General features: G+C 47.6%; 1 pseudogene; it reads left to right on the top strand.

Annotated features, from left to right (window-relative positions):
- Window positions 1-5,762: 5,762 nt before the first annotated feature.
- On the top strand, window positions 5,763-19,668 carry LOC147083618 (ferritin heavy chain A-like; annotated as a pseudogene).
- The last annotated feature ends 6,510 nt before the right edge of the window (window positions 19,669-26,178 follow it).

Below are 26,178 nucleotides of genomic sequence, written 5' to 3'. Positions count from 1 at the left end.
CACGCTTTTTGTTCACGCTGAAACGTGTAGTAGGTAACACAACCAGCAGGGTGACGGGCTGGTGCGTCGGCGGTGGAGAAGGAGTCGTCGTTTTTCACGAGGGATGGGTCCTCGTGCGCGAGGAGTGTGTCCTCGTGTTTCGTGGGGGTGAGTCCTCGTGGTATCCCCACAGGGCGCGCACGAATTTTGTGGGCCCGAACATGCTGTACCCCGCGCTTGGAGAGATGTATACTTGCTGTTGCTTTGGACGTAGAGGCGGACGATCCGTGTGGCGGTAGGAATGACGAGTACGGGGACCGTAAGCAAGTGCGTGGTCGGCGCCGCATCGATGTTCTCGTCGAATGGGGTTTCTACCTTTATAAAGCACGAGGGAGACTGCGGCTCCCTAGATTGCGGTAGCGACAGCAAAACGGTTGGTGCTTCCATGGCGTGCTTCTTTTGTGAAAATTGCTCACAAAATAACGGGGTCCGGTTGAGTTTTGTCCGTGTCAAACGGGATCTGCTCCAGGCTGCGCTTACCTTGTGAATACGTTCGCAAAGACGGGGTCACCTTTGGAGGAATTGGTGTTAGGCGGTTGCTGTTCCGTGGTTGTGTGTCGGTCGTCTTGTGGGAAGACAAGGTTCAGGCGCGCGTTGCTACCATGACAATCGTTCACGGATACGGGTTCACCAATTGTCGTGTTGGAATTGATGAGCTCCCGTACTCACGTCGTTGGGTCACCAATGTTGTGGTTTGTGTGCATCGGCACTAAATAATCAAGTTCGACTTCGACAAACTATAAATAAGTTGTTTATTTACAGGAACTGGTTAAATACAACAGGTAAGGTAACAGGTAAGATGGCTGACTGTAGGAGCACCGTGGTGTAGGTCTTTCCCTAGCGGGAACGCCACGAGGACTGACTAGAAGTTTCCGAGCTCAACTGCTAGTAGGCTCCGAGCTCAACTGCCAGCAGGTTCCGAGTTCAACTGCCAGCAGGTTCCGAGCTCTACTGCCAGAAGGTTCCAAGCTCTGATGTCATGACGTCATCACATTCTTCCTGCCATTGAGGAGTCACGTGATGGACGGCGTGATGTCATCATGCAGAGTACAGGAGAGAAGCCTGAGTATAGTAACAGATACATACAGTAAGGTAAGTTAAAACGAATTATGTATCTCAATGTAAGGGGCAACCGGTGGTACCGCCACAAGGCTATACATATCAGGAAAGGATGAACAGGCTGGGTCTCTTTTCTCTTGAAAAAAGAATGCTGAGGGGTGACCTAATAGAGGTCTTTAAAATTATGAAAAATTTTGATAGCGTGGATACAGAGAGAATGTTTCCACTTGTGGGGAAGAGCATAACTAGAGGCCATCAATATAAGATAGTCACCACGAAATCCAATAGGGAATTCAGAAGAAACTTCTTTACCCAGAGAGTGGTGAGAATGTGGAACTCGCTGCCACAGGGAGTGGTTGAAGCGAATAGTATCGATGCATTTAAGGGGAGGCTAGACAAGCATATGAGGGAGAAGGGAATCGAGGGTTATGCTGATAGATTTAGATGAGGAAAGACGGGAGGAGGCTCGAGTGGAGCATAAACACCGGCATGGACTGGTTGGGCCGAATGGCCTGTTTCTGTGCCGTATATCCGATGTAATCCTATGTCAAGTATCCCAGCTGGCTTAGCTCCAGGCACTTTAGCTCAGTGGGCAGCACTCTCACCTCTGAGTCAGAAGGTCGTGGGTTCAAGTCCCAGTCCAGAGACTTGAGCATAAAAATCTAGGCTGACACTCCAGTACTGAGGGAGTGCTGCGCTGTCAGAGGTGCCGTCTTTCGGATGAGATGTTAAACCGAGGCCCCCGTCTGCTCTTTCAGGTGGACGTAAAAGATCCCATGGCACTACATTGAAGAAGAGCAGGGGAGTTCTCCCCGGTGTCCTGGGGCCAATATTTATCCCTCAATCAACATCACTGAAATAGATTATCTGGTAATTGTCACATTGCTGTTTGTGGGAGCTTGCTGTGTGCAAATTGGCTGCCGCGTTTCCTACATTACAACAGTGACTATACTTCAGAGGTTCTTCATTGACTGTAACGTGCTCTGGGACATCCTGAGGTTGAGGCGCTATATAAATACAAGTCTTTCTTTCTCAGCAAGCGGGCGAGTGTCAGTGGTTGGAGGGAGGAGCTCAGTGTTGTCATTGGGTGGACACAGACAGATTGAAGCTAAAAGACAGAGAATGCTGAAGTTTGGAATGATAACACCCAAAGTCAGGAGATGAGCCCTTTGCCTAGATAAGGGAGGTGGTTGCTAAGAGACCCACAGACCTAATAACACTGCAAACTGCTCAGGCAGCAGACTTGTTGGCAACATGTGAGGTCACGAGTGAGTTGGTGCACAGACAACAGAGCCTTGCGCATTCCTGAGAGACAAAAACTGGTTCTGTAACCGGGAGAACAGGTTGAGGGACCACGATAGGGTTCCCCTAGTCCTCACCTTTCACCCCACCAGCCTCCACATTCAACGGATCATCCTCCACCATTTCCGTTACCTCCAAAGTGATCCCACCACCAAACTCATCTTCCGCTCCCCTCTCAGCATTCCGTAGGGACCGCTCCCTCCGAGACACCCTAGTCCACTCCTCTATCACCCCCAGCACCCCTTCCCCTTTGCCTGGCACCTTCCCGTGCAAGCGCAGGAGGTGTAACACCTGCTCCTATACCTCCCCCCTTCCCACTGTCCAGGGCCCCAAACACCCCTTCCAGGTGAAACAGCGATTTACTTGTACTTCTTGCAATCTAGTATACTGTACTCGCTGCTCATGATGTGGTCTCCTCTACATTGGGGAGACCAAACGCAGATTGGGTGACCACTTTGCGGAACACCTTCGTTCAGTCCGTAAGGGTGACCCCGAGCTTCCGGTCGCCTGTCATTTTAATTCACCGCTCCATTCCCACTCGGACCTCACCGTCCTCGGCCTCTTGCATTGTTCCACGGAAGCTCAACGTAAACTCGAGGAACAGCACCTCATCTTCCGATTAGGCACTCTGCAGCCTTCCGGACTCAATATCGAGTTCAACAATTTCAGATCATAACCTCGGCCCCTATTACATTTTAATTATATTTTTTATCCACCCCTTTGCGGTTTCTCCCTTCCCCCCTTTCCTTTCCTTTCTCTCTCCCACATGGCAGCTGCCTCTCATTCTGTCAGAACATTTCACACCTAATCTGAGCCGTCTTTTGTCTCCACCATCACCATCTCGTCTCGTTTTGAATACCTCTTAATGTCTCTTCACTTCTTTTGTTCTGTCCCAGCCCTGCCTTTCGATCTATTTCATTTGCTTTCCAGTTTTGAAAAAGGGTTAGACCCGAAACATCGACTCTGATTTCTCTCCACGGATGTTGCCTGGCCTGCTGAGTTTTTCCAGCATTTTCTGTTGTTATTTCGGATTTCCAGCGTCTGCAGTATTTTGCTATCGAACAGGTTGAGGGAGTCACCCTACGTGGGACGGCTCGTCCGAGGTGTTAACACACAGCCAGCTTGGGAATGGGATGATCAATGAATCATAGAATCATAGAAATTTACAGCACAGAAGGAGGCCATTCGGCCCATCTTGTCCGTGCTGGCCGACAAAGAGCTATCCTCCCTAATCCCACTTTCCAGCACTTGGTCCGTAGCCTTGTAGGTTACAGCACTTCAAGTACATATCCAAGTGCTTTTTAATGTGATGAGGGTCTCTCCCTCTACCACCCTTTCAGGCAGTGAGTTCCAGACCCCCACCACCCTCTGGGTGAAAAAAATTCTCCTCAAATCCCCTCTAAAATTCCAACCAATTACTTTAAATCTGTGCCCCTGGTTATTGACCTCCCTGCTAAGGGAAATAGGTCCTTCCTATCCACGCTATCTAGGCCCCACATAATTTTATACACCTCAGTTAAGTCTCCCCTCAGCCTCCTCTGTTCCAAAGAAAACAACCCCAGCCTATCCAATCTTTCCTCATAGCTAAAATTCCCCAGCCCAGGCAACATCCTCGTAAATCTCCTCTGCACCCCCTCTAGTGCAATCACATCCTTCCTGTAATGTGGTGACCAGAACTGCACGCAGTGTTCTAGCTGTGGCCTAACTAGTGTTTTATACAGTTCAAGCATAACCTCCCTGCTCTTATATTCTATGCCTCGGCTAATAAAGGCAAGTATCCCGTGTGCCTTCTTAACCACCTTATCTACCTGTCCTGCTACCTTCAGGGATCTGTGGACATGCACTCCAAGGTCCCTCTGATCCTCTGCACTTCTCAGTGTCCTACCATTTATAGTGTATTCTCTTGCCTTGTTAGTCCTCTCCAAATGCATTACCTCACACTTCTCCAGATTGAATTCCATTTGCCACTGTTCTGCCCACCTGACCAGTCCATTGATATTTTCCTGCAGTCTGCAGCTTTCTTCTTCATTATCAACCACACGGCCAACTTTTGCATCATCTGCAAACTTCTTAATCATACTTCCTACATTCAAGTCCAAATCATTGATTTATACCACAAAAAGCAAAGGACCCAGTACTGAGCCCTGCGGAACCCCACTGGAAACAGCCTTCCAGTCACAGAAACACCCTTCGACCATTTGTTTCTTGCCTTTGAGCCAAATTTGGATCCAACTTGCCACTTTGCATTGGGTCCCATGGGCTTTTACTTTCTTCACCAGTCTGCCATGTAGGAGCTTATCAAAAGCCTTGCTAAAATCCACATAGACTACATCAAACGCACTACCCTCATCGATCCTCCTTCTTACCTTCTCAAAAAATGCAATCAGGTTAATCATACTTCCTACATTCAAGTCCAAATCAGTCATTTATACCACAAAAAGCAAAGGACCTTGGAGTGCATGTCCACAGATTGCTGAGGGTAGCAGGCCAGGCACATAAGGTGGTTAAGAAGGCTTACGGAATGCTTGCCTTTATTAGCCGTGGCATAGAATATAAGAGCAGGGAGGTTATGCTTCAACTGTATAAAATACTAGTTAGGCCACAGCTAGAGAACAGCTTGCAGTTCTGGTCACCACATTACAGGAAGGATGTGATTGCACTAGAGAGGGTACAGAGGAGATTTACAAGGATGTTGCCAGGAGTAGAGAATCTTAGCTCTGAGGAAAGACTAGATATGCTGGGATGTTTTCCTTGGAACAGAGGAGGCTGAGGGGAGACCTTATTGAGATGTATAAATTTATGAGGGGCATAGATAAAGTGGAAAGAAAGGACCTATTTCCCTTAGCAGAGGGGTCAAAAACAAGGGGCACAGATTTAAAGTAATTGGTGGAAGGTTTAGAGGGGATTTGAGGGGAAATGTCTTCACCCAGAGTGTTGTGGGGGTCTGGAACTCACTGCCTGAAAGGGTGGTAGAGGCAGGAACCCTAACCACATTTAAAAAGTACTTGGATGTGCCCTTGGGATGCTGTAACCTGCAGGGCTACGGACCAAGAGCTGGGAAGTGGGAATAGGCTGGATAGCTCTTTGTTGGCCGGCGCGGACACGATGGGCCGAAATGGCCTCCTTCCGTGCTGTAGGTTTCTATGATTCTATGAAACGGCCCTCAACAAAAGTCACGAATTACATCCTCCGCGGCTGTAACCGGTGGACTATCTCTCTTCATCCTTCTCGACCTGTCTGCGAGCTTCACCACGGTTGATCACACCATCCTCCTCCAACGCCTCTCCTCCATTGTTCAGCCCAGTGGGACTTGTTGGTGTGATTACAGGATAGTCGCTGAGCCAGACCCCCGAAACAAGCTCATGGAACAGGAAACATTGAGACGTCTGATTGATAGACTTTATTTCACAAACCAATGGTAAAAGGGAGCTGTTGACAGTGGCAGAAGGTGGGTGGTGGTGTTCCACAAGGATCAGTGCTGGGTCCACTGTTGTTCAAAAGTTATATTAACGATTTAGACTTTGGAATCAAAAACACCATTTCTAAATTTGCGGATGACACCAACTTTGGGGAATAGTCAATACTGATGAGGACTGCAACAAATTACAGGAGGACATTAATAAACTTGCAGAATGGGTATATAATTGGCAAATGAAGTTCAACACAAATAAACGTGAGGTATTACATTTTGGTATGAAGAATGGGGAGGTCACTTATCACTTGGAGGGTGCGAGTCTAGGTGGGGTAGAGAAACAAAGGGATCTCGAAGTACAAATACACAAATTACTAAAAGTTGCGACACAGGTTAGCAAGGCCATAAAAAAAGGCAAACCAAACACTAGGGTTTATTTCTCGAGGGATAGAATTGAAAAGTAGGGAAGTTATACTAAACCTGTATCGAATCTTGGTTAGACCACACTTAGAGTACTGCATACAGTTCTGGTCACCATATTATAACAAGGATATAGAGGCACTGGAGAGGGTGCAGAGAAGATTTACAAGGATGATACCAGAAATGCGAGGGTATACATATCACAAAGGATGAACAGGCTGGGTCTCTTTTCTCCTGAAAATAGAAGGCTGTGGGGTGAACTAATAGAGGTGGACAACGAGAGAATGTTCCCACTTGTGGGGAAGAGTATAACTAGAGGCCATCGATATAAGATAGTCACCAAGAAATCCAACAGGGAATTCAGAAGGAACTTCTTTACCCGAAGAGTGGTGAGAATGTGGAACTCACTACCACAGGGAGTGGTTGAAGCCAATAGTATCGATGAATTTAAGGGGATTACAACAGAAAATGCTGGAAATACTCAGCAGGCCAGGCAGCATCCGTGGAGAGAGAAACAGAGTTAACGTTTCAGGTCTGGGACCGTTGATCAGTTCTGATGAAGAGTCCCAGACCTGAAACGTTAACTCTGTTTCTCTCTCCACGGATGCTGCCTGGCCTGCTGAATATTTCCAGCATTTTCTGTTGTTAATTCAGATTTCCAGCATCCACAGTATTTTGTTATTGAATTTAAGGGGAGGCTGGACAAGCATATGAGGGAGAATGGAATAGAGGGTAATGCTGATAGATTTAGATGAGGAATGACGGGAGGAGGCTCGAGTGGAGCTTGGACTGGTTGGGCTGAATGGCCTGTTTCTGTGCCATATGTCCTATGTAACCCAATGTAACATAGTAAAAACATCCCAATCAGTTCACAGGAGCACCATCAGACCAAATTTAACACTGACTCATATAAGGAGATATTAGGACAGGTGACTGTGGTGTATGTGCCTTTAAGAGCAATTGTGGTGTATGTGCCTTTAAGAGCCCCAGGTGTGCGTAATGCCGGTAATTGCCACTTGGGCTATATAAGCCTGTGTATTGTGTATATCCTTTAGAACCCCCCCCCCCAGACTTGCTTAGTAAATACCTATGAGCCAACTCCTGTCTTCAGTGTCTTTATCTACACACGGACACTACAGTGGCGACGAAGTGGAAACGGACTTACCTGCAATTCGGCAGCACCTCAAGGACATCGATTCCTCCAGCGTCCAGAAGACTCAAGGAAGTTCTAGAAACTGTGGTTTCACCAGCTGTCCAAGCTGGTGGCAGGTACTGCGCTAATCCTTCCTGGGCGTCAGGCTGGGGCTCCAGCGTCGGGCTCTACAGCTGAGACAGGCAGCGAAATCGGAGGCAAGCAATAACGAACTGGGAGGTTGCACTCGGGAGATGGCCGGCGCGGCAAGCAGGTCAGCGTTTAGACCTCCGTCGGGAACGAGTCTCCAACAGTGAATAAACGGAAACCACAGTAAAACAGCGTTGTTATCGGTAGCAGCGGCGGGAAAGCGCAGGAAGCGCCATATCGTTGCTACAGAGAAAAAAAAAACGCGGGAAGCGCCATATCTTTTTTTTGAAATGCCTAAGTCTGGCAATATGGATGCTTTTGATAACGAAACAGAGCCTAACTTTGGCAATATTGATGTTTTTGATAACAAGATAGAGAATTGGACCACATATGTAGAAAGAGTGGAGGTGTTTTGCACCGCAAATGGAATAGAAGATGAAAAAAAAGCTTCAGTGCTTCTGGATCTAATGGGCGCAGAAACATACAAGCTGTTACGCAACTTAATCACTCCAGCCGAACCGATGGACAAGAATTTTGAGGAGATTGTTGATACCCTACACTGCCAATTCGAGGCAGATTCTCTGCAAGACAAATTCATCTGCGATCCCCTAAGTGTAGAAACACAAAAAAAAGTATCTTCTGGAAAAGATTTAACACTGGACAAGGCTTTCAGTGCAATAGGAGCGGCAAAGATACAGCAAAGGCCACAGGACTTCGGCACCCATGAAATGACATGGGGTTTCAAGAGATGTTATCGCTGCGGCAGATCCAACCATGACCAGAGGGATTGCTGGTTCAAAGAAAAAGCATGCAGGTGATGCGGAAAGATGGGACACATTCCACGTGTATGCCGATCTGAAAATAAAAAATCCACTAACGGGAAAAGAATCAATAAGGAAAAGCACAGAAAGGTACAAATGATGACGGACAGTAGCTCCAAAGACCAGAAGAGCGATAGCGACTCCGGGAACAAGAGACTAAGCTCTCTCAAATTACATAATGTAATTGCCAATGAAGATTACCAGACCATTTGGGTTACCCTCATAATAGCAGGGTCCCCAGTTAAAATGGAGCTAGATACAGGATCAGCTCTAACCGTAATAAATCAACGAGATTACGAGAGGCTATTTTCGCATATACCTCTAAAAGACACATCCATTATCTTAAAAACATATACGGGGCAGAAAGTATACCCCAAAGGAAAAATAAAGGTGCCTGTGGTATACAACGGCAAAGAAATACAAAAGTTGTATTTATACATTCTACAAGATGGTGGTCCACCGTTGTTGGGACGTGGATGGATAAGGAAGATACGTTTAGACTGGCACTCCATTCAGGCACTGACGGTGACCAGTAAGGAAAAAAACAAGGTTGACATCATACCTGAACGATTAAAAGACATCTTGGCCAACGCCAAAGAAGTGTTTCAAGAGAAACTAGGAACCTTGAAAGGCATCACCGCCTCAATAAAAGTGGAAGATGCAGCAATTCCAAAAAAATTTAAGGCAAGACCGGTGCCATACGCAATACGTCCGGCAGTCGAGGCAGAGCTGGAGAATTTGGAAAAGGCAGGCGTATTATCCAAAATAGATTGGAGCGAATGGGCAACACCCATCGTTCCAGTCATGAAAAAAGCATTGAAAAATAACTGAGGAACAGAGAAAAATTCGCATCTGTGGGGACTTTAAGGTGACTGTAAACCCGGTCCTTCACACGGTACAGTATCCTCTTCCGAGGATAGAAGATATTTTCGCCTCACTATCCGGAGGAAAACGTTTCACAAAAATTGATTTGGCACAGGCATATCTACAGATGGAGGTTGAGGAGACCTCTAAAAAGTATCTCACAATAAACACACACAAAGGCCTGTACCAGTACAATCGACTGGTTTTTGGAGTAGCATCAGCTCCAGCTATCTGGCAAAGAGCTATGGAGCAAGTCCTGCAAGGGATTCCGGGGACTCAGTGTTACCTAGACGACATCCTTATAACAGGAGAAAACGACAACGAGCACCTTGCCAATTTGGAGCAGGTGCTCACTAGGCTGAAAGAACGGGGCCTACGAGCAAATCGCCCCAAGTGCGAATTTTTCCAAAATCAGATATCATATTGTGACCACATAATTAATAAGGAAGGGTTGCATAAGTCACCTGAAAAAATTGAAGCAGTTATAAAAGCCCCAGCACCTGAAAATGTTTCACAATTGAGGTCATTCCTGGGATTAATAAATTACTATCATAAATTTTTACCGAACTTATCAACTATTCTACACCCTCTTAATGATCTTCGACACACAGGAGTGATTTGGAAATGGAACGAAGACTGCAAACGTGCCTTCCATAAATGTAAAGACTTAATCACATCCGAGAAAGTTTTGGCTCATTACAACCCATCACTACCAATCAGACTGGCGTGCGATGCATCCCCTTACGGCATAGGAGCGGTATTGTCCCATAGATTCCCTGATGGCTCGGAACGGCCGATAGCTTTTGCGTCACGCTCATTGAACTCAGCTGAGCGTAACTATTCTCAGATAGACAGGGAAGCACTCAGCCTGGTATGGGGAGTGAAGAAATTCAACCATTACCTACACGGACAAAAATTTACCTTGCTGACTGACCATCAACCCCTCATCTCCATATTCAACCCTAAGAAAGGTGTCCCCATTATGACGGCACAAAGACTACAGAGGTGGTCCCTTTTTCTAGGGGCACACCAATACAACATTGAATACAAAGGGTCAAAACAGCATGGGAATGCTGACGGTTTATCGCGCCTGCCGTTGCCAACGATAGAAGAGGCACCTACAGTAGACCCAGTAGAGATATTCCACTCTACCATAGTGGAATGTCTACCGGTGACAAATTCTGCCATTGAAAGGGAGACCAGAAATGACCCTACTCTCTCACGGGTCTACGATTTAACAATGAAGGGATGGCCAGCACATGGCGAACCACTGTTGCCAGCATTCTCGCAAAGAAGAGAACAGCTGTCAGTGTGCTGAGGAACCTTGATGTGTGGATCCAGAGTGGTGATTCCACCCAAACTCCAGGATAAAGTGCTAAAGGAGCTTCACGAGGGGCATCTGGGTGGAGTGAAAATGAAGAACCTAGCTAGGGCGTTTGTATGGTGGCCAGGTATCAATGGAGACATCAAAGACATGACCAAGAGCTGCCTAGGATGCCAGAAGGTCCAAAATGCTCCGCCACAGGCCCCTCTACATCCATGGGAGTGGCCCTCATCTCCCTGGCAAAGGGTGCACATCGACTTTGCAGGCCCATTTATGGACTCAATGTTCTTAATCGCAGTTGATGCACACTCCAAGTGGCCGGAGGTAATAAAGATGTCCTCCACCACCACGGAAAAAACCATCACAGTATTAAGGACCATATTTGCCAGGAATGGGCTGCCGGAACAGATATGTTCTGATAATGGACCGCAATTTGTGTCCGAAGAATTCAGGAAGTTCTTAAAAAACAATGGGGTTAAGCACTACACATCCGCCCCATACCATCCCGCCACCAATGGATTGGCTGAAAGGTTTGTCCAGACCTTCAAGAAGGCCATAAAGGCCATGGGTAATGAAGACATAAAACTTCAGCACAAGGTGGATAACTTCTTGTTCGCATACAGGAATGCAACACATATGGTTACCAACCAAACTCCCGCCATGATGTTCTTCAATAGAAACCTAAGATGCCGGCTGGATTTGGTCAAGCCCAACATCAGAAGGGACGTGGAGAACCGGCAGTTTCAAGGCATGAATGAAAGGCCAACTAGAACCTTCCAGATAGGCCAACCGGTTTTGGCCCGGGACTACCGTACCGAGAAATGGCAGCCTGGAACTATCTGCACACGACTAGGACCACTGATGTATACCGTGGACATCGGAGAAAGCATAATAAGGCGCCATGCTGACCAAATCACCAAGTCATCCGAAAAGGGACAAACTACACCACCACGCTATACATCTAACGATGAAGTAGAGATACCCATATCTACCTCTGATCCGGTGATACTGGAACCCGATGAACCCGACACTGGCCTTCAAGCGGAATCAGCCTTGCCAGAAGAACCTACTACACCACCAGAAACTACTACACCCCCGAGGCGTTATCCGGACCGAGTCAGGAAGCCTCCTGAGAGACTAACTTATAATTAATTAATACAGCAATGTATATTATTTTGCATATAACGTAATTAATAATTACTTAAAATATGATGTACTAGTTAGCTAGAAGGGGAGGAATTGTGGTGTATGTGCCTTTAAGAGCAATTGTGGTGTATGTGCCTTTAAGAGCCCCAGGTGTGCGTAATGCCGGTAATTGCCACTTGGGCTATATAAGCCTGTGTATTGTGTATATCCTTTAGAAACCCCCCCAGACTTGCTTAGTAAATACCTATGAACCAACTCCTGTCTTCAGTGTCTTTATCTACACATGGACACTACAGTGACCAAAAGCTTGGTGAAAGAGGTAGGGGGTTGGGAACCTGTGCAGGGAGACAGAGGAAAGGGAAGCAAGGATAGAAACAAAAGACAGGAAGGAGAATAGCAAAAGTGGAAGGCAGAGAAATCAAGGGTGTAAATCAAACAGAGCCACAGTAAATAATAATTCTAAAAGGAATGAGAGTGTTAAAAAATCAAGCCTGAAGACTTTGTGTCTTAATGTGATGAGCATTCGTAATAAGGTGGATGAATTAACTGCGCAAATAGATGTGAACGGATATGATATAAATGGGATTATGGAAACATGGCTCCAGGATGACCAAGTCTGGGAATTCAACATCCAGGGGTATTCAATATTCAGGAAGGACAGGAAAAAAGGAAAAGGAGGTAGGGTAGCCTTGCTGGTTAAAGAGGAGATTAACACAATAGTAAGGAAGGATATTAGCTCTGATGATGTGGAATCTGTATGGGCAGAGCTGAGAAATACCAAGGGGCAGAAAATGTTAGTGGGAGTTGTATACAGACCCCCAAACAGTAATGCTGAGGTTGGGGATGGTATTAAACAGGAAACTAGAGATGCGTGCAATAAGGGCACAGCAGTCATCATGGGTGACTTTAATCTACATATAGATTGGGCTAACCAAATTAGTAACAATACTGTGGAGGAGGAATTCCTAGAGCGTATACGGGATGGTTTCCTGGACCAATATGTCGAGGAACCAACTAGAGATCAGGCCATCTTAGATTGGGTATTATGTAATGAGAAAGGATTAATTAGCAATCTTGTTGTACGAGGCCCCTTGGGTTGGAGTGATCATAATATGATCGAATTCTTCATTAAGATGGAGAATGAAGTTCTTGACTCAGAGACTAGGGTCCGGAATTCAAATAAAGGAAACTACGATGGTATGAGGAGCGAGTTGGGTAGGATTGATTGGGGAATGTCACTCAAAGGGTTGACGGTGGATAGGCAATGGCAAACATTCAAAGACCGCATGGATGAACTACAGAATTTGTTCATCCCAGTTTGGCATAAAAATAAAACAAAAAAGGTGACTCAACCGTGGCTAACAAGGGAAATTAGCGATAGCATAAGATCCAAGGAGAGGACATATAAATTGGCCAGAAAAAGCAGTAAACCTGAGGATTGGGAGCAGTTTAGGATTCAACAAAGGAGGACAAAGGGATTAATTAAGAAGGGGAAAATAGAATATGAGAGTAAGTTTGCAGGAAACATAACAACTGACTGTAAAAGCTTTTATAGATATGTGAAGAGAAAAAGAACATAAGAACATAAGAAGTAGGAGCAGAAGTAGGCCATACGGCCCCTCGGGCCTGCTCCGCCATTCAATAGGATCATGGCTGATCCGAACCTAGACTCACGTCCACTTCCCTGCCCGCTCCCCGTAACCCCTAATTCCCTTATCAGTTAGGAAACTGTCTATCTCCATTTTAAATTTATTTAATGTCGCAGCTTCCACAGCTTTCTGAGGTAGCAAATTCCATAGATTTACCACCCTCTGAGTGAAGAAGTTCCTCCTCATCTCAGTTTTGAAACGGCAGCCCCTTATTCTAAGATTATGCCCCCTAGTTCTAGTCTCACCCATCAGTGGAAACATCCTCCCCACATCCACCTGATCCAGCCCCCTCACAATCTTATATGTTTCGATAAGATCGCCTCTCATTCTTCTGAATTCCAATGAGTAGAGGCCCAATCTACTCAACATTTCCTCATAAGTCAACGCCCTCATCTCCGGAATCAACCGAGTGAACCTTCTCTGAACGGCCTCGAGAGCAAGTATATCTTTTCTTAAATATGGAAACCAAAACTGCATGCAATATTCCAGGTGTGGCCTCACCAGTACCCTGTATAACTGAAGCAAGACTTCCCTGCTTTTATACTCCATCCCCCTTGCAATAAAAGCCAAGATTCCATTGGCCTTCCTGATCACCTGCTGTACCTGCATACTAACCTTCTGTGTTTCATGCACCAGGGCCCCCAGCTCCATTTGTACTGTAGCACTTTGCAGTTTCTCTCCATTTAGATAATAACTTGCTCTTTGATTTTTTCTGCCAAAGTGCATAACCTCACACTTTCCAACATTATATTTCATCTGCCAAATTTCTGCCCACTCACTTAGCATGTCTATGTCCTTTTGCAGGTTTTTTATGTCCTCCTCACTGACTGCTTTCCCTCCCATCTTTGTATCATCAGCAAACTTGGATATGTTGCACTCGGTCCCCTCCTCCAAATCATTAATATAGATTGTAAAGAGTTGGGGTCCCAGCACTGACCCCTGCGGTAAACTACCAGTTACTGATTGCCAACCCGAGAATGAACCATTTAACCCAACTCTCTGTTTTCTGTTAGATAGCCAATCTTCCACCCATGCCAGTATATTACCCCCAATCCCCTGATTTTTTATCTTGTGCAGTAATCTTTTGTGTGGCACCTTTTCAAATGCCTTTTGGAAGTCCAAATACACCACATCCACTGGTTCCCCTTTATCCACCCTGTTTGTTACATCCTCAAAGAATTCGAGCAAATTTGTCAAACATGACTTCCCCTTTATAAAACCATGCTGACTCTGTCCGATTAAATTATGCTTATCGAAATGTCCTGTTACTGCTTCCTTAATAATGGGCTCCAACATTTTACCAACCACAGATGTTAGGTTAACTGGTCTATAGTTTCGAGCCTTTTGTCTACCTCCCATTTTAAATAAGGGCGTTACATTAGCAGTTTTCCAATCTGCTCGGACCTTGCCTGAATCCATGGAGTTTTGGAAAATTACCACCAATGCATCCGCAATCCCCACCGCTAACTCTCTCAAGACCCTTGGATGTAAGCCAGCAGGTCCAGGGGATTTATCCGCCTTAAGTCCCATTATCTTACCGAGTACCATCTCCTTAGTGATTTTAATCATGTTTAGCTCCTCCCCCCATAGCCCCCTGTTTGTCCAGTGTTGGGATATTTTTAGTGTCCTCTACTGTAAAGACTGATACAAAATATTTGTGCAGCGTTTTTGCCATCTCCATGTTCCCCACTACTAATTTCCTGGTCTTGTCCTCTAAGGGACCAACATTCTCTTTAGCCACCCTTTTTCTTTTTATATAACTGTAGAAACTCTTGCGATCTGTTTTTATATTTTTTGCTAGTTTACTTTCATAATCTATCTTCCCTTTCTTAATTATTCTTTTCGTTATTCTTTGCTGGCTTTTAAAGGCTTCCCAATCTTATATCCTCCCACTAGATTTGGCTACTTTATATGCCCTTGTTTTCAGTTGGATACTATCCTTTCTTACTTTACTTAGCCATGGATGGCTGTCTTTTCTTTTACGCCCCATTTTCCTCAGTGGAATATATTTTTCTTGAAAGTTGTGAAATATCTCCTTGAATGTACACCACTGCTCATGTACCATCTTACACCATAATCTATTTTCCGAGTCCACTTTAGTCAACTCTGCTCTCATACCTTCATAGTCTCCTTTATTTAAGTTTAGTACGCTGGTTTGAGATCCAACTCTCTCACCCTCCAACTGAATTTGGAATTCAACCATGTTATGGTCACTCATTCCAAGGGGATCCTTTACTAGGACATTTTTTATTAATCCTGTCTCATTACACAGGACCAGATCTAAGATTGCCTGCCCCCTGGTTGGTTCAGTAACATACTGCTCAAGGAACCCGTCCCTAATGCACTCTATGAACTCTTCCTCAAGGCTGCCTTGCCCAATTTGATTTGTCCAGTCAATATGAAAGTTAAAATCTCCAATGATTATAGCTGTTCCCTTATTACAAGCCCCAACTATTTCCTGATTTATACTCCGACCAGTAGAGTTGCAGCTGTTAGGAGGCCTATAGACTACGCCCACTAGTGACTTTTTCCCCTTATTATTCCTTATTTCCACCCAAACCATTTCACTATCCTGATCCTTTGACCCAATATCATTTCTCACTATTGCAGTGATTCCATCCTTTATTAACACAGCCACCCCACCTCCTTTTCCTGTCTGTCCTTCCTAATAGTCAAATACCCCTGGATGTTTAGTTCCCAGTCATGGTCACCCTGCAGCCATGTCTCCAGAATGGCCACCAGATCATACCCATGTGCAGTTATTTGTACCGTCAACTCGTCTATTTTGTTACGAATGCTGCGTGCATTCAGGTAAAGAACTTTTAAATATGTTTTGTGACAATTTATTCCTGCTTTTACCCACTTTACGACTTTACCTTTATCTTTATATATTCTGTCCCTTCCTGACATGCTCTGGTTTTTAATTCCCCCACTGCTACCTTGCTCTATTGCCTTCTCCGCTAACATTTTAATTTTTCGCTCTCTTGAAACCTCCCCCCCGCTAATTAGTTAAAAGCCCTCTCTACAGCACTAGTTATTTGATTCACCAGGATTCTAATCACAGCACTGGCCAAGTGAACTCCATCCCAACGGAACAGCTCTCTCCTGTCCCAGTACTGGTGCCAGTGTCCCAAGAAGCAAAACCCATTTCTCCCACACCAGTCTCTGAGCCACGCATTTAACTCTCTGATTTTATTTACCCTAGCCAAATTTGCTCGTGAGGGCAGGTACAGCACGGGTTAGATACAGAGTAAAGCTCCCTCTAAACTGTCCCATCAAACACTCCCAGGGCAGGTACAGCACGGGTTAGATACAGAGTAAAGCTCTTTCTACATTGTCCCATCAAACACTCCCAGGGCAGGTACAGCACGGGTTAGATACAGAGTAAAGCTCCCTCTACACTGTCCCATCAAACACTCCCAGGGCAGGTGCAGCACGGGTTAGATACAGAGTAAATCTCCCTCCACACTGTCCCATCAAACACTCCCAGGGCAGGTACAGCATGGGTTAGATACAGAGTAAAGCTCCCTCTACACTGTCCCATCACACACTCCCAGGGCAGGTACAGCACGGGTTAGATACAGAGTAAAGCTCCCTCTACACTGTCCCATCAAACACTCCCAGGGCAGGTACAGCCCGGGTTAGATACAGAGTGAAGCTCACTCTGCACTGTCCCATCAAACACTCCCAGGGCAGGTACAGCACGGGTTAGACACAGAGTGTCAGCCGTGGCTCAGGCAGCAGCACATAGAAAATAGAAACATAGAAGATAGGAGCAGGAGTAGGCCATTCGGCCCTTCGAGCCTGCTCCGCCATTCAACGAGATCATGGCTGATCATCCAAACCCTAGCACCCGGTCCCTACACCGACAACCATCCCACCCAAGCCCTATCCCCGTAACCCCACGTATTTAATCCCCCCTAACACTAAGGCTCAATTTTTATCATGGCCAATCAACCTAACCCGCACATCTTTGGACTGTGGGAGGAAACCGGAGCACCCGGAGGAAACCCACGCAAAGAGTCAGAAGGTTGTGGGTTGAAGTCCCACTCCAGAGACTCGAGTCTAAAACTCTGTGCTGCCCCTCCAGTGCAGTGCTGAGGGAGTAAAGCCCAGTGCAGAGTAAAGTTCCCTCTGCACTGCTCCACTAACAGGCCTGAGCCCCAAACTCAGAAGAGCGCCCTCTGCTGTATTCCACTTGTCTCAGCATCTGGCCCGAGACCTGGTCCACCATTCCCAGAGGGCTGGTCTGTCAGTCGCCTTCCTTTCCCTGGATCAGGAGGAGGCATTCGACAGGGTGGATCACGAGTATCTCTTCAGGACTCTGCGTGCATTTGGGTTCGGGACGCATTTTGCCACCCGGATCCATCTTCTGTACGCCACCGCGGAGTGTCTGATTAAAGTTAACGGGCCTTTGACGGCGCCCCTTCGCTTCGGGATGGGGGTGCGTCAGGGATGCTCCATGTCCGGTCAGTTATACGCCGTCTGCGTGGAGCCTTTCCTGCGCCTCTTGCGGAAGAGGTTGACGGGACTGGCTCTGCAAGGGCCGGGCTTGGAGGTCGTCCTCTCGGCTTACGCCGATGACGTGCTCCTCATGGTTATGGATCCCGTCGACTTGCGGAGGATGTGAGAATGCCAGCAGATTTACTCGGACGCATCCTCCACCAGGATCAACTGGGAGAAATGCTCCGGGCTCCAGGTGGGTCAGTGGTGGGTGGACTCCCTGCCGGAGGAGTTCAGGCCCTTCGCCTGGAGCACAACGCACCTCCTCTACTTGGGAGTCTACCTCAGCCCCGCCGAGGATGCCTGGCCGGCGAACTGGCAAGAGCTGGAGGCCAAAGTCACAGCTCACCTAGGATGCTGGACAGGACTGCTCCGAGTGTTGTCCTACAGAGGTTGAGCGCTGGTCATAAACCAGCTGGTGGCTGTCATGTTGTGGTACCAGTTGGTCACCCGGTGCGGAGGGGAGCGGGCAGGTTGATGGACCTCCTCGTGGGGCTGCTCCTGGGCCTGGTGAAAATCGTCATTAAGAGGTCCAGGCAGCGGGTGGTCGAGGGGGTCATTCGGCCCGATTGCCTGCCTCTCTTCTGCGGCTATGTTCGCGCCCGGGTGGCCCTGGAGATGGAGCTCGCAGTGTCTGCTGGCACACAAAGAGGCCTTCCGCAACGGGTGGGCACCACGGGGACTGGAGTGCATCATCACCCCGGCCAACAATATCTTGATTTGATATTATATTAGTGTCTTGATTTGACTTGTTAGTTTTGTTTGATGTTTTCTTAAGTTACAGTTGATTTGTTAATCAGCCAGTCAAAAGAGGAACAACTGCCTCGAGCCGTCTCAGCAAGGGGAGGGGAGGAGAGGATTGGTCGCTCTCTGTGACCAGGAGGAAGAGGAGGAGCCAGAGAGACAGAGGGCAGAGTGGAGACCACCACTACCGTTGCTGCTACTGAGGTGCCAAGAGAGAGAGAAGAGAGAGAAAGACCAGGGGGGCACGGTGGCATAGTGGTTAGCACTGTTGCCTCACAGTGCCAGGGACCCGGGTTCAAATCTGGCCTCGGGTGACTGTCTGTGTGGAGTTTGCACATTCTCCCTGTGTCTGCGTGGGTTTCCTCTGGGTGCTTCGGTTTCCTCCTACAGTCCAAAGATGTGCGGGTTAGGTTGATTTGGCTATGATAAATTGACCCTTAGTGTTAGGGGATTAAATACGTGGAGTTACGGGGATAGGGTGGGATATGTGTCGGTGCAGGCTCGATGGGCCGAAATGGCCTCTATCTGCACTGTGGGGATTCTGTGGAAAGACCAGAGGGAAGCCATCACTGCCTCTCCAAATGGCCTCCATTGCAGGAGAGTGAGAGGGGAGACAAAGAGAAACCAACAACATGTGTTTGGAAGGAGGGAGAGCCATTTGAAAAATCGACAGTCCTTCTCCTTTGGCCGGGATGACGTTGCCCTGCGTCACTTTGCCGAGTTCTTCGAGGAGCAGTCACACGAGGAACAGGAGCACGCTGAGAAACTGAGGAAGTTCCAGAATCGGCACGGAGGCCGAATCATCTTGGCGGCCATCAAGAAACCAGAGCAGGATGAGTGGAGCAATGGTCTGGAGGCGATGCCGAGAGCTCTGCAGATGGAGAAGAATGTCGACCAGAGTCTGCTGGATCTGCACAAACTCTCCACTGGGAGCGCCGACGCTCACTTGTGTGACTTCCTGGAGACCCACTATTTGGATAAACAGGCGAAGATGATCAAGAAGCTTGGAGATCACATCACCAACTTAAAGAGACTGGGAACCCCCTGAGAATGGCCTGGGAGAGGACCTGTTTGACAAACTCACTCTGGGAGAGAGCGATTAAAGTGACTACTTGGATCAAGCTTATTGTGTTTAGTACTCATGTTTATATAATTGTGTGTGAGACCCCTGCCTTGTAGGGAATGATGGCTTGTGACTTTGTACAAAGAGCTGAGACCTGGGCTCTGTAATGTCATTAACTGTAAATAAATTGTTCAATATTAATTTAAAAAAATGCCTGAGCCCCAAACTCAGAAGAGCGCCCTCTACTGCATTACACTTGTCTCAGCATCTGGTCCGGACCTGGTCGCTCCCCCTGCGTTTGTGGCCAAGATGCAGAAGAAGCTCATCGACTTCTTCGGGGACAAAAGGAAGCACTGGGTCTCTGTCACGGTTCTGAGTCTCCCGCTTAGGGAGGGCGGTCAGGCACTGGTGTGCCTTCGCACCCGGGCGGCGACTTTCCATCTTCAGACGCTGCAGAGATACCTGTACATGGAGAATCCTCCGAGATGGTGTGCGCTGGTGACGTATTTCTTCCGCCAGCTGCACGGCCTCAATTATGACACGCAGCTCCTGTTTGTGGAATTGGGCCGTACGCGTGCCTACCTGCGGGAGCTGCCTGTCTTTTACCAGGAACTGCTATGGGTCTGGAACAGCATCGCCTCCAGGCGGAGTTCGCCCCAGTCAGGAGTGGCGGCTCTCCTTCGGGAGCCGCTGTTCAGGAATCCACACCTCCATGATCATGGGTTCGGGTGGCTGGCGGAGGGCAGGGCTGTGCCTGGCAAGGTAACCAGAGTCGGGGACCTGCTCGATGGCGGAGGAGTGGGCTGGATGGCGCCGGAGGAGCTGGCACAGCGTCTGTCCTGGGCCAACACCCAGCTCGCGTTCAAAGCCATCGAGATGCTGAAAGTGGCACTGGGCCCCAACTCCACTAGGTGTATCGAGGAGGCTCAAGCACATGGGGTGATCCCGTCCGAACTGACCCCCGTTCAGACGGAATTCCTCATCAGCGCACGGCCCCAAAACCCCTCTCGGGAACCGGCGCCTCTCAACTTGAGCCATCTCAGGGAAATGCCCTCCGTGATGTTTAGTTCTGCGCGGAGGGGTTTCCTGTACGGGCTGCTCCTGCACACTCTCCACTTTGTCATCTTCGCCTGCTGTCCGGACACACCTTGGCATGCCATCTTGCCGTCCAGCAGAGGCAGAGGTCCCCAATGGAGGGCTCTCTGTGCGGGAGTCCTCCCTTTATCTATTGGGGACTTGGCCTGGAGGGTGTTGCATGGAGCAGTCCCATGCAATAAGATTTTGGATAAGTTCACGGACTCCCAGGCCGCTTGCTATTTCTGCGGCCTGGAGGAGTCCGTGTTCCATATTTATGTGGAATGTGAGAGGTTGCAGCCCCTCTTTCACTATTTGAAGGGGCTGCTCCTCGATTTTTGGCTGCACTTCAGTCCCACGCTCCTGATCTTTGGTCACCCGGTGCGGAGGGAAGCGGGAAGGGCGGAGGACCTCCTCATAGGACTGCTCCTGGGCCTGGTGAAAGTGGCCATAAACAGGTCCAGGCAGCGGGCGGTCGAGGGGGTCGTTCGGCCCGATTGCCTGCCTCTCTTCCGCGGCCATGTTCACGCCCGGGTGGCCCTGGAGATGGAGCACGCGGTGTCTGCCGGCACACTTGAGACCTTCCGAGACCGGTGGGCGCTGCGGGGACTGGAGTGCATTGTCACCCTGGCCAGGGTGAATTTAATTTAATTTGATAAGTTTCAAAAATTAATTTAAGTTTTTAAGTTTCATTACAGTCCACTTGTTCGGCCGGGAGAGCGAGAGGCTCCGCTCGGCGATGCAGAGAGCCCTGCAGATGGAGAAGAATGTCAACCAGAGTCTGCTGGATCTGCACAAACCCTCCACTGGGAGCGCTGACCCTCATCTGTGTGAATTCCTGGAGACCCATTATCCGGATGAACAAGTGAAGATGACCAAGAAGCTTGTAGAGACTGGGACCCCTGCCTTGTAGGCATGAGGGCTTGTGACTTTGTACAAAGAGCTGAGACCTGAGCTCTGTAAATGTCATTCACTGTCAATAAAATGTTCAATTTTACATTAAAAAACATTTTTTAAAGATTATTTAAAGACAAATTTCCTCCAGTTTCACGGACAGCCTTTGTCACTGCAATAATTTCTTAAATGTTTAATCATTAAATCAAAAGCATCAAAAAGGAAGAGAGTAGCAAAAGTAAAGAAAGACTTGCATTTCTATAGCGCCATTCATGACCACTGGACGTCTCAAAGCGCTTTACCTTTTGAAGTGTAGTCACTGTTGTAATGTGGGAAGTGCAGCAGCCAATTTTCACACAGCAAGCTCCCACAAACAGCAATGTGATAATGACCAGATAATCGGTTTTGTTATGTTGGTTGAGGGATAAATATTGGCCAGGACAACGGGGATAACTCCCCTGCTCTTCTTCAAAATACTGCCATGGGATCTTTTACATCCACCCGAGAGAGCAGACGGGGCCTCGGTTTAACGGCTCATCCAAAAGACGGCCCCTCCGACAGTGCCGCACTCCCTCAGCACTGCACTGGAGGGTCAGCCTAGCTTTATGTGCTCGAGTCTCTGGAGTGGGACTTGAACCCACCACCCTTTGACTCAGAGGCGAGTGAGCTGCCCACTGAGCCACAGCTGACAACGTTGGTCCCTTAGAGGTAGAGACAGGAGAAATTATTATGGGGAATAAGGAAATGGCAGAAACGATAAAACAAATATTTTGTATCTGTCTTCACAGTAGAAGACACAAAAGCAAACCAAAGATGGTGGGGAACTGAGTGTTTAATGAGGGTGAGGAACTTAATGTAAAGTACTAGAGAAACTAATGGGACTAAAAGCCGACAAATCCCCTGGACCTGACGGCCGACATCCTCGGGTTCTAAAAGAGGTGGCTGAAGAGATAGTGGATGCATTGGTTTTGATCTTCCAAGATTCCCGAGGTTCTAGAACGGTCCCAGCGGATTGGAAGATCGCAAATGTAACACTGCTATTCAAGAAAGGAGGGAGAGAAAAAAAACAGGGAACGACAGGCCAGTTAGCCTGACATCAGTCATTGGGAAAATGCTGGAATCCATTGTTACGGAAGTTGTATCAGGGCACTTAGAAAATCATAACATGGGTAGGCTGAGTAAACATGGTTTTATGAAAGGGAAATCGTGTTTGACAAATTTATTAGTTATCTGAGGATGTAACTAGCAGGGTAGATAAAGGGGAACCAGTGGATGTAGTATATTTGGATTTCCAAAGGGCATTCGACAAGGTGCCACATAAAAGATTATTACACAAGATTAGGGCTCACGGGGTTGGGGGTAATATAGTAACATGGATAGAGGATTGGTTAACAGGCAGAAAACAAAGAGTAGGGATAAATGGGTAATTTTCAGGTTGGCAGACTGTAACTAGTGGGGTGCCGCGTGGATCAGTGTTGGGGCCTCAGCTATTTACAATCTATATTAATGACCTAGATGAAGGGACCGAGTGTCATGTATCCAAGTTTGCTGATGATACAAAGCTAGGTGGGACAGTAAGCTGTGAGGAGAACACAAAGAGTCTGTAAAGGGATATAGATAGACTCAGTGAGTGGGCAGTAAGGTGGCAGATGGAGTATAATGTGGGGAAATGTGAGGTTATTCACTTTGGTAGGAAGGATAGAAAAACAGAATATTTTTTAAATGGTGAGAAACTTTCCAATGTTGGTGTTCAGAGAGATTTGGGTGTCCTCGTGCAAGAGACACAGAAAGCTAGCATGCAGGTACAGCAAGTAATAAAGAAGGCAAATGACATGTTGGCCTTTATTGCAAGGGGGTTGGAGTATAAGAGTAAGGAAGTCTTGCTCCAACTGTACAGGGCCTTGGTGAGACCACACCTGGAGTACTGGGCACAGTTTTGGTCTCCTTATCTAAGGAAGGATATACTTGCCTTGGAGGCGGTGCAATGAAGGTTCACTGGATTGATTCCTGGGATGAGAGGGCTGTCCTATGATGAGAGATTGTGTAGAATGGGCCGATACTCTCTGGAGTTTAGAAGAATGAGAGGTGATCTCATTGAAACATACAAGATTCTGAGGGGGATTGACAGGGTAGATGCTGAGAGGTTGTTTCCCTTGGCTGGAGTGTCTAGAACTAGGGGGCATAGTCTCAGGATAAGGGGTCGGCCATTTAAGACCGAGATGAGGAGGAATTTCTTCACTCAGAGGGTTGTGAATCTTTGGAATTCTCTGCCCCAGAGGGCTGTGAATGCTGAGTCTTTGAGTATATTCAAGGCTGAGATCGATAGATTGTTGGACTCTAGGGGAATCAAGGGATATGGAGATCAGGCAGGAAAGTGGAGTTGAGGTTGATGATCAGCCATGACCTTATTGAATGGCGGAGCAGGCTCGAGGGGCCGTATGGCCGACTCCTGCTCTTATTTCTTATGTTCTTATGGACTTTCAAAAGCCATTTGATAAAGTACCACACAAGAGACCTACTCGGAAAAGAGAAGCACATGGTATTAAAGGGCTGATGGTAATTTGGGTATATAATTGGCTGAGGGATAGGAGACAGTGAGCAGTGCTGAGGGATGTTTTTCTGACTGGAGGGAAGTATGCAGTGGGTTCCCCCAGGGGTCGGGATTAGGACCATTGCTTTTCTTGTTATATATAACTGACCTGGACTTGGGTATAGGTGAACAAGTTTGAAATTTACAGATGATACAAAACTTGGCAACTTAGTAAATAGTGAGCATAGTAGTAGCAGACTTCAGGAGGACAGAGACAGACTGTGAAATGAGCAGACACAAGGCAGATGAAATTAAATGAGGATAAGTGTGAAGTGATGCACTTTGGGAGAACACGCTGGTGTCTCTTAAGGCTCGTAGAGCTTTTAAAGCTCTTCCCACAGTCAGAACATTTAAAGGGTCTCTCGTCAGTGTGAACTCGCTGGTGTTCCTTAAGATCCCCGGAGCTTTTAAAGCTCTTCCCACAGTCAGAACACTGAAACGGTCTCTCGTCAGTGTGAACTCGCTGGTGTTCCTTCAGATCCCCGGAGCTTTTAAAGCTCTTCCCACAGTCAGAACACTGAAACGGTCTCTCGTCAGTGTGAACTCGCTGGTGTTCCTTCAGCTCCCGGGAGCATTTAAAGCTCTTCCCACAGTCAGAACATTTAAAGGGTCTCTCGTCAGTGTGAGCAAGCTGGTGTGACAGGAGGGTGGATGACAGAGTGAATCCCTTCCCACACACGGAGCAGGTGAATGGCCTCTCTCCAGTGTGGAGGAGCCGGTGTCGCTTGAGCTCCCCGGAGCTTTTAAAACTCTTCCCACAGTCAGAACATTTAAAGGGTCTCTCGTCAGTGTGAACAAGCTGGTGTTTCTGCATGGTGGATGAATGAGTGAATCCCTTCCCACACATGGAGCAGGTGAACGGTCACTCCCCAGTGTGAACTCGCTGGTGTGACAGGGGGTTGGATGAATGAGTGAATCCCTTCCCACACATGGAGCAGGTGAACGGGCTCTCCCCAGTGTGAACTCGCTGGTGTGACAGGAGGTTGAATGACTGAGTGAATCCCTTCCCACATTCGGAGCAGGTGAATGGTCTCTCGTCAGTGTGAACAAGCTGGTGTCCCTTCAGACTCCCGGAGCTTTTAAAACTCTTCCCACAGTCAGAACATTTAAACGGCCTCTCATCAGTGTGAACAAGCTGGTGTAGCTTGAGCTCCCGGGGGATTTTAAAGCTCTTCCCACAGCTAGGACACTGAAATGGTCTCTCATCAGTGTGGACAAGTTGGTGTTGCTTCAGTTCCCTGGCGCTTTTAAAGCTCTTCCCACAGTCAGAGCATTGAAATGGTCTCTCATCAGTGTGAACAAGCTGGTGTCGCTTCAGATCCCCAGTGCTTTTAAAGCTCTTCCCACAGTCAGAACACTGAAATGGTCTCTCATCAGTGTGAACAAGCTGGTGTTCCTTCAGTTCCCTGGGGCTTTTAAAGCTCTTCCCACAGTCAGAACATTGAAATGGTCTCTCATCAGTGTGAACAAGCTGGTGCCGCTTCAGATCCCCAGTGCTTTTAAAGCTCTTCCCACAGTCAGAACACTGAAATGGTCTCTCATCAGTGTGAACAAGCTGGTGTTCCTTCAGTTCCCTGGGGCTTTTAAAGCTCTTCCCACAGTCAGAACACTGAAATGGTCTCTCATCAGTGTGAACTCGCTGGTGTGTTTGCAGGTGGGATGAACAAACAAATCCCTTTCCAAACACGGAGCAGGTGAACGGACTGTCCCTGGTGAGACTGCACCATTGAACTTCCAACATAGACGGGGAACTGAATCCCTTCCCACCATCCCCACCTTTACCCGGTTTCTCCCTGGTGTGACGGTGTATGTGTCTCGCCAGGTCAGGCGATCGGCTGAATCCTCGTCCACGCACCGAACAAGTGTGCGGTTTGTCATCGCTGCGATCGCTGCTTTCTCCTTCCATGTGCAAAGGCCGATGATATTCAGGTCCTGATGAATCGAGCGACTCTGTCAGATCTTGACATGATGTTTGGTCTGAGCTTCCCGCCT

This window comes from Somniosus microcephalus, unplaced genomic scaffold, assembly GCF_052327205.1.
Source record: "Somniosus microcephalus isolate GS21.2 unplaced genomic scaffold, FLI_Smic_1.0 scaffold58, whole genome shotgun sequence".
NCBI lineage: Eukaryota > Metazoa > Chordata > Chondrichthyes > Squaliformes > Somniosidae > Somniosus > Somniosus microcephalus.
The sequence above is the reverse complement of the archived record's forward strand: the minus strand, read 5'-3'. Positions and strand labels throughout refer to the sequence as shown.